Genomic DNA, 13,557 nt, shown 5'->3' with positions numbered 1-13,557 from the left:
CATGCTAGAAATGCTCCAATTGAGCTAATTAGCTTATTGAGAGAATATTGCAATTGTCTGACAAAAGTGAAAAATGTAAATTTCCAATTTCAACTAAACATGCTAGAAATGCTCCAATTGAGCTAATTAGCTTATTGTGAGAATATTGCAATTGTCTGACAAAAGTGAAAAATGTAAATTTCCAATTTCAACCAAACATGCTAGAAATGCTCAAATTCGCAAATAAGCCTACTGTAAGAATTTTACAAACGTCTGACAAAACTGAAAAATGTAAATTTCCGATTTCAACCAAACATGCTAGAAATGCTCCAATTGAGCTAATTAGCTTATTGAGAGAATATTGCAATTTTCTGACAAAAGTGAAAAATGTAAATTTCCAATTTCAACCAAACATGCTAGAAATGCTCCAATTGAGCTAATTAGCTTATTGTGAGAATATTACAAACGTCTGCCAAAAGTGAAAAATGTAAATTTCCAATTTCAACCAAACATGCTAGAAATGCTCAAATTGCGCAAATAAGCCTACTGTAAGAATTTTACAAACGTCTGACAAAACTGAAAAATGTAAATTTCCAATTTCAACCAAACATGCTAGAAATGCTCCAATTGCGAAAATAAGCTTACTGTAAGAATTTTACAAACGTCTGACAAAACTGAAAAATGTAAATTTCCAATTTCAACCAAACATGCTAGAAATGCTCCAATTGAGCTAATTAGCTTATTGAGAGAATATTGCAATTGTCTGACAAAAGTGAAAAATGTAAATTTCCAATTTCAACTAAACATGCTAGAAATGCTCCAATTGAGCTAATTAGTTTATTGTGAGAATATTACAAACGTCTGACAAAACTGAAAAATGTAAATTTTCAATTTCAACCAAACATGCTAGAAATGCTCCAATTGAGCTAGTTAGCTTATTGTGAGAATATTACAAACGTCTGACAACACTGAAAAATGTAAATTTTCAATTTCAACCAAACATGCTAGAAATGCTCCAATTGAGCTAATTAGCTTATTGCTAGAATATTACAAACGTCTGACAACACTGAAAAATGTAAATTTCCAATTTCAACCAAACATGCTAGAAATGCTCCAATTGAGCTAATTAGCTTATTGTGAGAATAGTACAAACGTCTGACAAAACTGAAAAATGTAAATTTCCAATTTCAACCAAACATGCTAGAAATGCTCCAATTGAGCTAATTAGCTTATTGTGAAAATATTACAAACGTCTGACAAAACTGAAAAATGTAAATTTCCAATTTCAACCAAACATGCTAGAAATGCTCCAATTGAGCTAATTAGCTTATTGTGAGAATATTACAAACGTTTGACAAAACTGAAAAATGTAAGTTTCCAATTTCAACCAAACATGCTAGAAATGCTCCAATTGAGCTAATTAGCTTATTGTGAGAATATTGCAATTGTCTGACAAAAGTGAAAAATGTAAATTTCCAATTTCAACCAAACATGCTAGAAATGCTCCAATTGAGCTAATTAGCTTATTGTGAGAATATTACAAACGTCTTACAAAACTGAAAAATGTAGTTTTCCAATTTCAACCAAACATGCTAGAAATGCTCCAATTGAGCTAATTAGCTTATTGTGGTGCATGTTGCTGGTTGGAAAGAGGTTACAGAAGCTTGAGCTTTTGCTATTATGTTTCCTGAATGCTCATCTGTAGGTCATAGTCATGTTTTCTGTAACAGGGTGTTTTAAAATGGTCTTTGTCGAGTACTTAGCAATGTATCTAAATTTAAAGGACCAAGCTATGAAGGTTATTGCAGCCTGAGTATTTAGGAATTGATGTCAGCAACTTTCCACTCATGATAAAATGCATCTAACATTTATCCACAGTCAAACTGGCATATCCTCTGTTATATTTAGATCAAGCTCATCCTGGAAAATGACTTGACTACAAGAATCGTGGCGTGAGTGGCAGCAAAAAAGGAGATCTTGTCTGGCCTTTTAATAGAATAGCCTCCGTATTCACAGAACGTATGTTCATATTCAGTCCGCTTTCTACTCCTATGCTTTCTTCAAACTTTTGCACAATCTGACACAATTGTTTTAAAAATACAGATAGATCTTTAGCATAACATGAATAAAATATTTATCTTTATGTACACAAATTAATTTTTTAATATTACGTAGATTTCTTTTACATTATACCACTAGATTACATAGATACTAAGTATTTTACTCCGTTCGTGTTATATCTTTTAGCTGAAACAAGAATATGTTTTCGGTATTACCATGGTAACACTGGAAATCTGAGAGCTGTTACAGAGCCAATTCTAGTCAGGAATTCTTTGGCCTCTTCTTCTGGTGTAAGAGATAAGTTTTCTGTTTACATTAACCTATTGTTGAGATTTCACTATAGCGATAAGAGGATGTACCCAGCACCTTCAAGGTTGCTACATACAATTTTGTTGTAGAGTGGTCTATGGGGTCAGACATCCATGGACAGTGAGGCAGAAATAGTGCATCTAGCAATCGAAGGTAGGCTAACTGTTGCTAGGCTGTCTGCTTGCTTACATGTAGTGTCATAATGTTACTCACGTGTCAAGTCATTGTGGTCACTTTCTGACTGCTGTCATTGGACTGTTTGTTTATCAGGTGTTGTTCTTCAGCATTTAAAATGTTTTCACTAACGTAGTGATAACATGTTTAAAGGCATAAAATACACCTTGTCAAGATCATGCATAATCTCTAAGATCCATTGTATGCAGACATTGAGGCTACTCATGTGAGAAAGGGCATGTTCTTCAATCCTGACCCTTATGTAAAAATACGAGTAGAGCTAGGACAGGATAGGTCTCAACCTGCTCTCTCTTACCACTACAAGGATTTTAGGACATCTGTTTGCGACAATACAACTGAGCCAAGGTGGCACAATGAGGTACATTCTTGTAGTACATGTATTTGAAATAGACTATTACTGTTAGAAATATAAATTTCTCTTCAAATTGGATTACAGTCAAATAGCATTTGAATACTGTCCAACTCCGTAGAGCATTTAAAAAAAATGATGATATTCAAATGAATATACCGTAATACCTTTATTTGAATGCTATGTCGCTCTATTTTTCAACAATTCCACTACAGTTGCATTTTATTAGAAGTGATGTTCAAATAGACGGTTACGTTGTATTTTTCAACCCTTTTATATTGGCTTCTATTAGAGGTGGCGTTTAAATCAATGTGGTGTTATAATATAGGTTTTACCATATTTTCCTAAATGACAACTCCATCTAGCTCAATAGAGCATTTAGAAACATTAATTAACTTAAATGTAGCTTTACAGTTGACAGTCCCATGCAACATAGTAGAGGATTTCAAAACATCTCTCTAACCTGCTTCTAAAGTTGCAGTGATTTTCCGATAACTGATTCGATGATGGAGCAGGTGGGCTATCCAATGTTGGTTCAGCAAGAAATTCAAGATAATGAGTATATGCTGACTGCAGTGTCAGTTAGCATTAAGTTACTAGTTACTACTGCTAACACTTTACTTGTCTTTTTGATATTCCATTTTACTGCGCTGCCATCAGACACTCTTTTTATGAAAGTAAAGGATCGATTCACCACTGCTCGCCCCACTCTTCTCCGGTTCTTAGGTCAACTATCTCTTCCTATGAAGCAAGTTATAGAGAAGGCTAAACTCGGGTAAGATTTGTAGTCCCGTTTGTCACACTGCCCTTTGCTGTTGGTAACCTTAATAGGCACTTTGAAAGTTATTGTGGGTTGTTTCCGCTGAATATATTTTGAAATTGAGCATATATTAAATATAATGAATTCTCGTGACAGCATTTTATTATGCAAATAATTCGGTCTAAACATGTTTATACATTTTAGTTTATGGCAGTAGTAGGTTCACTAAAAATGCTTGCCAAATTGAATACAACTAGTATGTAACATGGCTGGAGTACACAATGTTTTACCAAATTATTATATTAAAACAATGCTTCTGTGAACTTGTTAAACAATTTACTGCAATTGTCCTGAGAAATCTATCGGCATCATCCATCAGTTTTGGTCAGAGAGTGTCTTGTATAATTTTTTTATAGCGTAAGGATTTAATTTTTGAAACAGAATATGCATAAAGGCTGAATATGCGTTTCTTTTCAATGTCTGTGATGCTCATCATAAAAGAGAGAACCGGAATTTTTCATTCAATATTCTTGTGTTTTCTTTTTTGCCTCCAGATTTGCAAGCCATCTGCTTTCCTAAAATGACTATCCACTAGTTTTTACTAAACTGAAAAACTCTGGTTTACACTGGTTATAATATAATGCATAGCATTATATACATGATATAGCATTATGTACATGATATAGCACGAAAGCGCACATGGTATAAATTGTCAAATGGTACAAATTCGGCTATTAATTGGAACACATGAATAGTATCTTGCTAATCTACATAGAATGTTAGTCACTATTCAAAATTACTGCCTCAAGGATCTTATCCTGATGTGTAGACCAGAGCAAGCCAGTCATCTGTATGGCTGATTTTTTTACTTACAAGAGACTTCCAGGAGATCTTTACTGATCATTGATGCAAGCATAACTAGTTTCTAGCATCGTGTGGGGTTATTACACGTTGACTTTCAAGTCTTCTCAGTCATGAAAAGAAGGAGCAACATCCAAATATGCTAGTTGTAGCGTAAAGCTAGTACAGTACATCTCATGTCATGTTGGCGGTACAGTTGATGAGCAGTCGGACTTATAGTTTGTCCGTTCAGATAACCACAATTGTAGTAAATATTTGAATTGCATTCAGTGTATGAATTCCATTCACCAGGCAACTAGAGAATCCCTTTTGATTCCTTAGCAAACAGACAAAGGTTAGTAAAGGTTTACGAGAGCAACCTTTCCTAGGCCATCTTTTTACCATCTGTAGTACATTGAGTCTTCAGGTGATATCGTGGTAAGTCATTTGATGAACTGCTTTCCTGTTTGTTCCAGGCTGACTGTTAGCTGTCAATTAATTGGTCGAACGCCACATGACCACATCTGTGGTATATTGATGTTTAAACCGACAATCATTCCTTATGATGGTAAGCAACGTAATCTGGCAGGTTTTTGTCTACTTGAAAGGTGTGTTAATTATTATCTGGTAGAGTTTGGTGTTTACTTGAATGTTATGTTAATTGTTATCTGGTAGTGTGGTGTTTACTTGAATGTTATGTTAATGATTATCTGGTAGATTTTGGTGTTTACTTGAGTGTTATGTTAATTATTATGTGGTAGTTTGGTGCTTACTTGAGTTTTAAGTTACTTATTATCGGGTAAAGTTAGGTGTTTATTTGAATTCTGTGTTAATAATAAAATATAATGAAATAAGAAGTAGAAGCTAATAAGTTACTTCATTTTGTCCGTAGATATTACAGCACAGAATACATATTCATTTATTGTCAATGTAATAACAGCATGGAGAGGAAACATCATATTGGGGCAGTAGAATATTTTAAAGTAGAGTTTCTTTTGCGTTCTTTCTGGGTTTCAATGCCTTGGAAACTTCAATAATATACTCTACAGTATAATTGGACTTTAAAGTTTATAGAACGGCTTAATTCTGCAGATACTGATAACTATTTATATGCACTGTAGCGAGCAGGCATTCAATGGATAGGAACCATCTTGGAGAAACACGCGTAGGCTGCTGCGCCATCACAGACAGTGCAGTAGAGAACGCTGTAGATAGATCTTCTGCCGATATTCTCTCCGATTCCTCTGGGAACAGTGATGTTGAACTTACTGACACGGCTGAAACTCCAGCAATGCGGTGAGCATGAGCAACTTTGTCAGCCTGACCTTCTTATCTACTTGGAATGTTTAAGATCATCGTAATTCAGCAAAAAGAATGAAGTAGCTTGGCGATGTAATTACAGTTGCAAATAGTTAATGTGATTGTTTCTATTTGCATCAGTTTACTGGACATTTAATCTTTTTCGAAATTTTTTTAAAGCACTAGTGCAATAAAATGACTATTAAAATACATGACTACGGATATTGCATTAAATCATGTTTGTGAATGCAAGTAAAATTTTATAGGGTGAGCTCCAGCAAATCTATCTATGACAGCTACAAGTTCACACACACAGTAAATAGTATTTATAGTAAATAGCTACTATCAGTTTTAGTAGCTTTTAGCTCTCTGTATGACAGGCCTTAACTCACTCTGTATGACAGGCCTTAACTCATTCTGTATGACAGGCCTTAACTCACTCTGTATGACAGGCCTTAACTTACTCTGTATGACAGGCTTTAACTTACTCTGTATGACAGGCTTTAACTCACTCTGTATGACAGGCCTTAACTCACTCTGTATGACAGGCTTTAACTTACTCTGTATGACAGGCTTTAACTTACTCTGTATGACAGGCTTTAACTTACTCTGTATGACAGGCTTTAACTTACTCTGTATGACCGGCCTTAACTTACTCTGTATGGCAGGCTTTAACTTACTCTGTATGACAAGCTTTAACTTACTCTGTATGACAGGCTTTAACCTACTCTGTATGACAGGCTTTAACTCACTCTGTATGACCGGCCTTAACTTACTCTGTATGACAGGCTTTACCTTACTCTGTATGACAGGCTTTAACTTACTCTGTATGACAGGCTTTAACTCACTCTGTATGACCGGCCTTAACTTACTCTGTATGACAGGCTTTAACTTACTCTGTATGACAGGCTTTAACTTACTCTGTATGACAGCCCTTAACTTGCTCCGTATGACAGGCCTTAACTTACTCCGTATGACAGGCTTTAACTTACTCTGTATGACAGGCTTTAACTTACTCTGTATGACAGGCTTTAACTCACTCTGTATGACCGGCCTTAACTTACTCTGTATGACAGGCTTTAACTTACTCTGTATGACAGGCTTTAACTTACTCTGTATGACAGGCTTTAACTCACTTTGTATGACCGGCCTTAACTTACTCTGTATGACAGGCTTTAACTTACTCTGTATGACAGGCTTTAACTTACTCTGTATGACAGCCCTTAACTTGCTCCGTATGACAGGCCTTAACTTACTCCGTATGACAGGCTTTAACTTACTCTGTATGACAGGCCTTAACTTACTCTGTATGACAGGCCTTAACTTACTCTGTACGACAGCCCTTAACTTGCTCCGTATGACAGGCCTTAACTTACTCCGTATGACAGGCTTTAACTTACTCTGTATGACAGGCTTTAACTTACTCTGTATGACAGGCTTTAACTTACTCTGTATGACAGGCTTTAACTTACTCTGTATGACAGGCTTTAACTCACTCTGTATGACCGGCCTTAACTTACTCTGTATGACAGGCTTTAACTTACTCTGTATGACAGGCTTTAACTTACTCTGTATGACAGGCTTTAACTCACTCTGTATGACCGGCCTTAACTTACTCTGTATGACAGGCTTTAACTTACTTTGTATGACAGGCTTTAACTTACTCTGTATGACAGCCCTTAACTTGCTCCGTATGACAGGCCTTAACTTACACCGTATGACAGGCTTTAACTCACTCTGTATGACCGGCCTTAACTTACTCTGTATGACAGGCTTTAACTTACTCTGTATGACAGGCTTTAACTTACTCTGTATGACAGCCCTTAACTTGCTCCGTATGACAGGCCTTAACTTACTCCGTATGACAGGCTTTAACTTACTCTGTATGACAGGCCTTAACTTGCTCCGTATGACCGGCCTTAATCTACTTTTTCTGCCTGCGGAGATCTAGAACGGTATAGCAGTGGCACTAGTGGTGATAGTTCTGTGCAAACACTTCCTACTGAAATGGATAACAATTCCGTTTCTTCAATACCTCAGGTAATACTGACCTTTATTGATTTATTGAACAGGCATTTATTATTAATTTCAATAACTCTGCACGCATTGTTCAGTCATTGTTAAGTGTCAGTAAGATGCGAATGGATATTTGAATAAATTACAAAGACAATTTGAATCAATGTCGTTGTTTATTTGGCAAAACACAGTTTTGTTAACCTAATAATTATATTACATGTTTTATATAGTATGCTTTTAAGTTGTTGTTGTTAAGGCAGAAAAAAACTAGCTGGATTCTGTAAAGTCTGACCTTTTTTAACCAATCAATTTATTCTCTTTCCAAACCAACAGTAAAACTTACACAACAAAATTTCCTTAAAAACGCTAATAATAACAACTAATGATAATAAAAAATCTAACAAGAATGTCATGGCCTTCGCCTGGTAAAGGCTAATTCGCACTCGTCCATTTATTTGTCAATGTGACGCGTTATTTCGTGTGTCTAGCCACAACAGCCTCAACTCTTACACATTTTGACACATTTTTTAAATGTAAGTCAGTGGCTGTCATTTGTTGCTTTTCTTCTTAACGCCACAAAAAACGTAGCGTTCATGTATCTTTTGTAATTAACTTGAAACTTTCAGAGCTACAAACTATTTGATACATTTTACATGATTAACTTATGTTTTAGCTCTGTCACAACTGCTAGTTACATTTTTCTTAGTCAAATAGTATTTGAACATTGTGCTTTACCAACTTATGTAAACTTTGTTGAACGCAAATAATATTGAAAGTTAGCCTATCTATAAATTATTTATCTGTAATTTTTAAAAAAGAATTGAATTCTATGTTAGAGTATTAAATGAGGTGTCTCTAGACTATTGTTCACTTGGGGGCAAAATCTGAGTTTTTCAGAAGTATTAAAGACCACCAACTAAGGTGAAATCTACAGTTTGTTAACAGTAATGGTATACAACTTGTTAAGTAAGTTATTGCCATAATAAGTCTATGCCATAATAAGCTAAGGCGGGTAAGGTATATCATGTAACAATTAATTCGATAATGTTTTGCTAGACTAACACAAGGAAGAGCAGCTCACTAGAAGCAGTAAGCGTAGTGTGCAAGTCTAGATTATTTTCATTGATCGCTTACTAGCATCATATTTCAAAATATTTTATTAGAAAGTCTAGATATCTTTTATCATTTGAGATTCTCTGTACCGTTTTAGGTGATCTGACTGCCAGGATGTTTCAAAATTAAAATTAACATAACCTGATAAATTTGATCGCATTTAAAATGCTCAGAAGAAAATCACTTTTTCAAAAATGACGTCAATAGTCGCACTTCATGTTTGTCCCTCTCGTTGTGACATTGGCTGTTCATTCAATCTGCAGTGTTACACATCTCTATATATAGTGACATATGTTTTATTTTGTATTTGCTCAGGATTGTTTAAATAAAACTTCAAGTATAGTCCCAGATACGTACACTGCTATAGATATTTCAAATGATTTAAAGATATTTTGGTTAGAATTTGTCCCATTGTTTTCCTCTAAATGCTGTGTAAACATATGAGTACCCAATGCTGGTGTGAACGTATGATTACCCAATGCTGGTGTGAGCGTATACATATCACATATAAAAAATATGCACGACTATTAATGCCATTTTGAGGAAATCTGGGTGCGGTTTTTCTTTCTGAGCATTTGAACTGCGATCAAGTTTTTTCGCCTTTAAATATCTTTAAACATCCTGACAGTCAGATCACTTGAGACAGTAAATGAAATCTTAAGATAGAACAGTATCCTCATATTGTAATAAAATCTTTAAAAACTTGACATGAACCTTTAATGTGAAGCCTCCATTGAGTCTAACAAATGCTACATATCATAGTTGTGAGAGCTTTTTGTTTCACAGCTAACAAAAATTCATCTAAATCGAACTAAATGCAGCACAAAATAGAATGTTCAAACTACTGAAATTTACCTATTAAGATGCTTGATGTGGAGGCTTTGTTTGAAAAGAAAGTCCTGGCTTGCCCTGATGTTACACCAGAGCAGTTAGCATAGCCTATAAACATTAAACTATTGATGAATATCTTGAGCTATATTTTTCAATAATTGGCCGTAGAGAGAAATGCATTCCACATGCTGATGAGGCTACGCAACTTGGTTGTAACGTAACATTTTGTACCTTAATCAAGTGAAAAAACTACCATATTTTTTCTGCAGTCGTAAGGAGTATTCAATTGGAATAAAATGCCACCCATGTGCCATATACATGTGCACATACCCACAACGTGTAGGGAATCTGAAAGCGCCCTAGAAGTGATAGCAGTTTGTTTTTTTTCCTAAAAAGTCGGAAGTTATGAACCTGACACTCATTGACCAGTACTCTCTTCAGTGCTCACTGTGTGTAGTCATAGCAAGAGGAATAAGATCGCCAAGAAATATCTCAAGCATGAAATTTGACTGTTGCTGACAGTGTGTATTGCCAATTCGTTTCAGGTGGCGGTTAATCTCAGTGAATCACCTCCTCACACTGTTGAAAATCGAGGAAAAATACAGATTGAAGCAGTCGAGTCTACACCACATGCGCTGTCATCTGTTGATTCTGATGAGTTAGACATTACTCGGTCTTTCTCAGATCCGTTTGCTATTTACCAGTTAGAGGAGGGGGATGTTGACATCCAAACAGCCAGGAGTGTCCAAGGATGTCATGATCAGGATGATATAAATGGAGGGGTTACTCTAGACAATTCTGATACTATAGCCTCTGAAGATTTTTCTAGCCTAGCTAGGGATGTAGCTATTCCTCAGTTAACCTCATCAAATTATGCAGAGGGGAGCTCACCATCAAACGTTCTCACTTCTAGGGATAATACTGACTCTGTTGTGAAAGCTAGCGACACTAATCAGGCAGAGTCTAACAGCTCATGCACAGCAAGTGCCGATGCTTATGCAATGAGGGACAAAGCAGGTAATACCCAGAAAGTTTCTGAATCTGAAACCACGCAGGCTCAAGTAAAAAGCTGTGATGACCTTGCAATAGATATGCAATATGCTGAGAATACACATGGTAGTGAGGAGATGAAAGGCCGAGGTGTGTATGGAAAAGATGGAAATGATGTAACCATCAGCAAAAAAAATAATCTGAAGTTTTGCATGTTTATTAGTTTTTACTTTTATGAACACTTTCATTATTTACCTCCAGACTTTCCTCTGCTTTCACTTTCACCAGAAAACATAAGTAATGTAGCTTGAAAGCACAAATAAATCCAATCATTTTTTTTAGAAAAAGTGAAAGATGAATCATCGGTGTCATCAAACAGCACTGATGGCACTCTCATTACTAGTTCATTGGAGAATCCTCCCGTTCCAAGGCACTCCATACTGAGAGCGTGTGGTGATATTAAAAATGGTAAATAGTAAATATGGAAATATTCTTTGTGAAATATTCAATGTTAACGACTCCAACATCCAAAATATATTATAAAAATACATTTATACCCATGATACACACATCTTTAATGATCATATATCATTGTACATGATCTGCACATCTGCAACAATTATGTAATAACATATTATTGCCAATACCGGAAACTGTCTTAAAACAATATATTGTTTTTGTATTATACACATAAACAAGTAGTATTAATTTTAGTGTTTCTATAGATTATCTTGGTATGTATCTTGGTATGTAAATATAGGATTTAAACGCACTGTAAATATTCATGGCGTGGTTTCACAATTCAACTGTAGTATAAAAGAGCCAACAGAGTTATATAATGATAATATTTATTGATCACATGACTTTCCTTCTGGAATGTTCCTTATTTAACAGAACTACTGTATATAAAGGATTGTAGAACATAATAAAAGTGAACTCTATGCATGTAAGAAAAGTGACTAATATTATTACTAGCTCAGTTTTTTCATATATTCCTATGAATAAAGAGTAAGTAATATATTATTTACCTCAACTATAAGTCTACCATTAAACTGTGTTGTTGAAGTTCTTACTACATCTCTCACTCTCTTGTCTATATGTTGCAGTATAACTTTGACATGGTACTTGCTTGTTCAAATGTTAGCCAAGATTTGCTCTATACATCATCAGCACCTGACTACTAGATATTTAGACCCTCAATAGCTCGGGTAAAGAAAACAGGCTATCAATAGCTGAACAGGCTGAACAATTTTGCTATTCAAACATACGAATGGGTTGCTAATCAACTAAAAAAGAGTCACTGGGTCAGCATAAGTTATTAACAATGACTCAGGTTAGAGCTGAACTGCTGCCGACATCACACAGCTGACCAGGATCTTTGCATGCTGACTGCTGTAAAGAATTTTGAATTACATAAAAAAATATTATGTTTAATCTTTGACCTTGACATCAGACTAGGTGTAGCAGCTGATAGGGTAACTGTCAGCGGCTTTATAAAGGAAGGCAAGTATTTAAACCTGTGAGCAGCTTGCATGGCCCTACACTTAGACTGAGTTTTTCCATACCATGTGAGAGTAATGCATGAGGAGTATTCCCACTGTCCCTCTTTGCTCTGGCGTCAGAAATTCAGCATATTTATAGATTACCATGTAACTACAATTTATCAGGATTTAACTGTTCAACATACTCTGAGCTGAGACTTTAATATAAATAAAATGAATGAAATAAATAAGTAAAATGACTTACATTAATATTCAAGAATATGGTGAAAACTTTATACATAATTTATCTGATAAAACAATAATACAGCATGCACAAGAAATATAACAAAATAAAATATACCATAAGACGGTATAGTATTTAGCTATTAGCTAAAACCTCTGGCTCCAGAGAGTACCAGAATTAGTGAATGGACACAAACGGTAACAGTTACTGGAGATGATATAAATATTATAACTAAAAATAAAATGGTAACTAGGTGCACTTTATGATTTCATACACTCACCTTGAAATTTCTTTATAAAAGGAGTAGATGACTCCATCAGGATGCTGTATCGTTATAAAAACAAAAACGTTACTTATTTAGTTATTAATGTTTTGCTAGCCTCAAAAAGGGCACGGCTAGAGCCTGTTGCAATGAGTCAGTGCTTGAATACTATTAATTGATAGGAAAACCCAAAGTGACATAAAATTATTTCTACTGTTTTAGTTACTAACAGCTGGTTTTCATTCACTGCTACAAGAAAAATGTGGTGACCCAACTATTCTCCTACTGTGTCTGGCATGTGTTCATACATTCGACCTTGTCATGTTCAGCTGCGGTTCACATGCAGAAATTCATAAACTGCCATATGTTCCTTTAAATATTAGATGTTTACCAAAATGATTGAATTTCAATATCAATTTGAATAGCTACCAATTTCAATGTATTGAATAATTCTGGAAACCTAGTCAACAGATCTTACCAATGAGCTCCAGAGTTAGTCACTTGGATTCAGGAGGAGATCACACCGACTAACTTGTTACCTTATTAATAACTAGGGCTCTGGCAGTCTAGTAAGCTATGAGAGATCATCATGTGTGCCAATAAAATACAAACAATTACTCTACCATCTATACTCAATAATTCTAAACTACTGGAAGGTGAACAAGAAGCACACATGGTATTGATGCAGAACGCTGCGAGTTCATATCCTGCGTGATATAATCTTTTTTCAAATGTAACCCTGCGCTTTTATACAGACAGACATGGTTCTTATTATAGTAAATATTACAAGTAATACCCATCAGTCACATTGTTGTTGATAAATTTGAT

The 13,557-nt window shown here is 35.2% G+C and overlaps 1 pseudogene; it reads left to right on the top strand.

Moving 5' to 3' along the window:
- Positions 1-1,670: 1,670 nt before the first annotated feature.
- LOC137410432 (E3 ubiquitin-protein ligase HECW1-like) lies at positions 1,671-5,636 on the top strand (annotated as a pseudogene).
- The last annotated feature ends 7,921 nt before the right edge of the window (positions 5,637-13,557 follow it).

Source organism: Watersipora subatra, unplaced genomic scaffold (assembly GCF_963576615.1).
Source record: "Watersipora subatra unplaced genomic scaffold, tzWatSuba1.1 SCAFFOLD_27, whole genome shotgun sequence".
Taxonomy (NCBI): Eukaryota; Metazoa; Bryozoa; class Gymnolaemata; order Cheilostomatida; family Watersiporidae; genus Watersipora; species Watersipora subatra.
Note: the sequence above shows the minus strand (reverse complement) of the source record. Positions and strands in the feature narration are given on the sequence as shown.